Source organism: Ostrinia furnacalis, unplaced genomic scaffold, assembly GCF_004193835.3.
Source record: "Ostrinia furnacalis isolate ACB-3 unplaced genomic scaffold, ASM419383v2 OfSCF0216, whole genome shotgun sequence".
Taxonomy (NCBI): domain Eukaryota; kingdom Metazoa; phylum Arthropoda; class Insecta; order Lepidoptera; family Crambidae; genus Ostrinia; species Ostrinia furnacalis.
Genome location: NW_021130455.1, coordinates 1,123,859 through 1,127,948, shown reverse-complemented (window position 1 = coordinate 1,127,948; position 4,090 = coordinate 1,123,859). Strand labels below are relative to the sequence as shown.

At 37.1% G+C, this 4,090-nt stretch overlaps 1 long non-coding RNA gene across 1 annotated transcript; it reads left to right on the top strand.

Annotated features, from left to right (window-relative positions):
* Window positions 1-1,463: 1,463 nt before the first annotated feature.
* LOC114357534 (uncharacterized) lies at window positions 1,464-3,850 on the top strand. The gene is made up of 2 exons (XR_003656307.1): window positions 1,464-1,499; window positions 1,612-3,850. It is a non-coding gene; the product is annotated as an uncharacterized LOC114357534 (long non-coding RNA).
* Window positions 3,851-4,090: the final 240 nt, after the last annotated feature.

Here is a 4,090-nt window from a genome sequence, read left to right as displayed (position 1 = left end):
TGCAGACCCTCCGTTTCCACTGCAGACATTCCCTGGTGGTATCGTGGGTCTCGTTAAAGAACTACACTTCAGACCCACGATACTCCTGGGAGTAAAGTTGACAAATGAGGACAGGCGCGGGCGCGGCGCGCGGATAGGGGGGCGCAACGCACGCGGCATAGTGTTGTTTGTGGAATACCTCTGAATTCTAAATTGATTCATTGAACATGCAATGAAAGGACATTGTCAGAAACCGCCTTAGATTCCTGGGCACAGCAGTAAAGTATCAAAATTAATCTCTTACTTTTTGAATACTTAAATATTAATTAGATTGTAACGGACACTTGAGGATTAAAAAATGAAATAATAAAAGTATTTTATATGTATTCCATAATACTATGACGACATCCGGACATTTTAGGGCGTGGCCTGCTCCNCACTGCAGACATTCCCTGGTGGTATCGTGGGTCTCGTTAAAGAACTACACTTCAGACCCACGATGCCCCTGAGAGTAAAGTTGACAAATGAGGAGGCGCGGGCGCGGCGCGCGGATAGGGGGGCGCAAGCGCAACGCACGCGGCATAGTGTTGTTTGTGGAATACCTCTGAATTCTAAATTGATTCATTGAACATGCAATAAAATTTATATCGCTAAAAATAAAAATAAAATAACAACAATTCATACCTACATACTCGTATAATTATTAATTAGTTTTAAATAAAGAGAGTTTGAGTAATTTATTGACGAGTTTTCGCTTATTAATGACGAGTCGACTGATCTTAGTACAAACACAAACACTTGTGCTTAGTCGTATAATTCTAACATTTATTGTGAGCATGAATTATAAAACTTGTTAACGCAATCAGTATTTTTTTTGGTATATCTGCCCAATGTAAGTCAGTATATTTCAGTATTTTTTTGAGGTGCCTCGGTATTACGTAAAATTTAATCTGGTCACACTGACAATGTCCTACAGACCGCTTCATTTCGCAAATGAAAACAAATTAAATATTAAGGAAGAACAGGCTTTGATTGAAACTGAGATTGCAGCACTGGAGGCCGTCATAAGACATATTATAACCATAACCGGAGCATAAAACCATGATAGATGGTAAAATCACTTCGCAACTGTCAAATACCTCAACGCAGACTTGTGACATCTGTAAAGCTACCCCTTCGGAAATGAATAAGTTGGAGAAAATCTCAAATCTCACAGTAAGTTTTAAATAATTTGATAAATTAATTTCAGATTACCGTAATGCTGTGTATATTTTTGTTAATTAATTCACTTTCTATCCAGAAAACCTGTTTCAACAGATATGTATAATATCAGTATGGTTTATCTACACTTCATGTGTGGATTAGATGTATGGAGTGCCTACTCCATATTTCGTATAGACTGGAGTCTGGACTTCAAAACATGGCAAGCCAGAAAAGAGTCATTGAAGAGTAGAAAACAAACCATAACAAAATAACCATCCGTGATGAAATGGGCCTCCTAGTAGACATCGTCAAACAAGGTGAGTTATGATAACAGTCGTTGTTCTTAAACTTTTTTTTTTTCAAGTAACGTTAGTTTTTTCTATGCAAAGTTGTGAATTAGTTTTAATTCATTTATAATTTTTATTTCAGGTTCCGGAACCACAAACGATGGAAACACATCAAGGATATTTTTTAGTAATCCTACCAGAACTGCAGATATTACAGTATTGGATGCTAATTTGATCCAAGCAACACTTGCGTGTGATGGCCTGTGGGGAGAGCCCATAAAAGTTGAGGCGTTAAAAAAAATTGCGCGCCAAACAGCAGAATTTTATGTGGAGCTCTATGGCTCACATGCACATGGTATCACATGCCTTTAAGTGTCCACAAACTTTTACTGCACCGGGCTGAAATGATTAAGCACTTCAATATCATGCCTATTGGCAAATTATCTAAAGAGGCATCGAAAGCCAGAAACAAAGACTCCAACGTTAATACGAGAACAGAATCGCGCAAATTTTGTCGAAAGCGACAAACGAAGACATCATCAATGGTTTCCTTGTCTCGTCAGACGAATGTGAATACACCTATTACTGACGATAAGAAAGTGAAATAATGATTGAGATAATAGGTTGTGAATGTTAACTTTTATAGGTTAAACTTTGGCGCAGTTTCGTGAAACAAACCATAATTTGTTTACTTTTGCAGGTCTGCAAGGGAATCGTATGGGGACGATGCCATTGGTTATGTGCAACTGCGTCGCGAGTCAGATTCAATACAATACAATTCATTTGCACAATGAAATGAGAATACAATTTATTTGCACAATGAAATGTAAGATACCTTGTGCACAGGACAAATCTTACATTTCTTGTCAAGGTGAGGAGCAGCTCTTACAACGTCACGATCATGGTATGGCAACTAGGAAAAGAAAGTTTCCATAAAGGATGATGGGCACCAATGTATGGAAAGTGGTACCCGCTCCAATAGCCATAACCAATATATATTGATATATTGAAGTGAGCCAAATTTCATTTTTTTTAAAACCTAATTTAAGTTTCCGTTTTATTGCTGAGGCTAATTATAGCCTAAAAATTAGAAACCTTATTAAATTACCTGACTGATAAGACCATAACGACATTTTTAGCTTCATTTTCCAGCTAATTAGAGCATTTAGAAAAAAGGCCGGTTCACTGTTCAACGATGCACCCTAATCGTACAAATCTTACATTTATAAAAAAATATGAAAGCTGGTTACAGTCTGACATTTCTTGGCCTAATAGTATTCAGAACAAACTAACTTCAGATTCCACAAACATGGATACTGACAATAGACCTCTACATCTCGTTTTGATGATGTTCCGGTTTCAGTTCAAGCTACAAGTTCAATGGGTACTTCTACTATAAAACTTTCTCCTAGAAAACCGTTCAGTGATTTGAGTCCCATTCAAAAGAAGCGAAGAAAGAAAAAAATTTAAATTATTTAATAATATCATCTGATCCTTATTTATCGTCTATAAGGCCAAAATTGAGACAAACAAGTAAAAAAGTTTTAACAGAAGATATGAAACATCTACTTTTTGGAAACTTTCGATTTAAGTTTTTTCCAAAACAGTTCAAGATACGACAAGGGACAACGGCTTCTATTTCAGATTTATTGTTTCTGTGCCCTTTCAGGCATTAGGGGATATTTTGAATCACCCTGTATTTGGACTGTCTTCCACATGAGGATGTTCGACCATGGTTTCAAGACGAAGGCATTATCGCAAGTGACGTTTGTTACAATTGTGGATATTACAATTCAAAGACGTTTTTAATCTCTGCGATCGAGTACGCCGATTTGTATTGCCCTCATTGTTATCAAGAAATGATAACGAATAACGTAGGGTAGACCGAAGGCAAAAGTAACAGGGGCCGTTGTAACATCGACAATATCTACAGTATCGTCCTGTGTATTTGCGCGTGTGTGCGTGTACTAACACATCTAGAGTCTAGACTCATTCGACACAACCAGTGTTGCAAACGTTCCCGATTTATCGGGAGATCTCCCGATTTCGGCTCTTCCCTCCCGATATCCCGATTTAACGACCTAATCTCCCGAATTTCCATTTCCTTTATTTTACTACTAAGGTGCCAAACAATTCTAAGGCCGACAACACTAAAACTAACCTGGTAACACTTAAACTATGCAGGGGAATTCCCCAATACTTCTCGCACGGCCTTTCACTACCGCAGTATACACAAAAGATATTGCATCGAAACGCATTCACAATAAGGTTCAATATTGTTTAGAGGAAATTCCCTTAAAATAACAAACTCTCCACCGAATCTATTATAGGTCTCCTACACACTAAAAGATTTGTAGTAGAAAATGACCAAATATGTTATAATTTTAAGATAGAACATAAAATGTTTGAAAAAATTGCTGCCAAGAAATGGTATGAGCATTAATAAACCTAAAAATATACCTTTCTTTATTTTTAATAAAGTTTACAGTATTTAAAGTAAAGGTATAGACTTTTTTTTAAATCACCCGATTTCTCCCGATTTTTGGCTAGAAAATTTACCGAATTTTATTTTTTGACTTTTGCAACACTGGACACAACGCCAATCGCGCGAGCGACGCCGT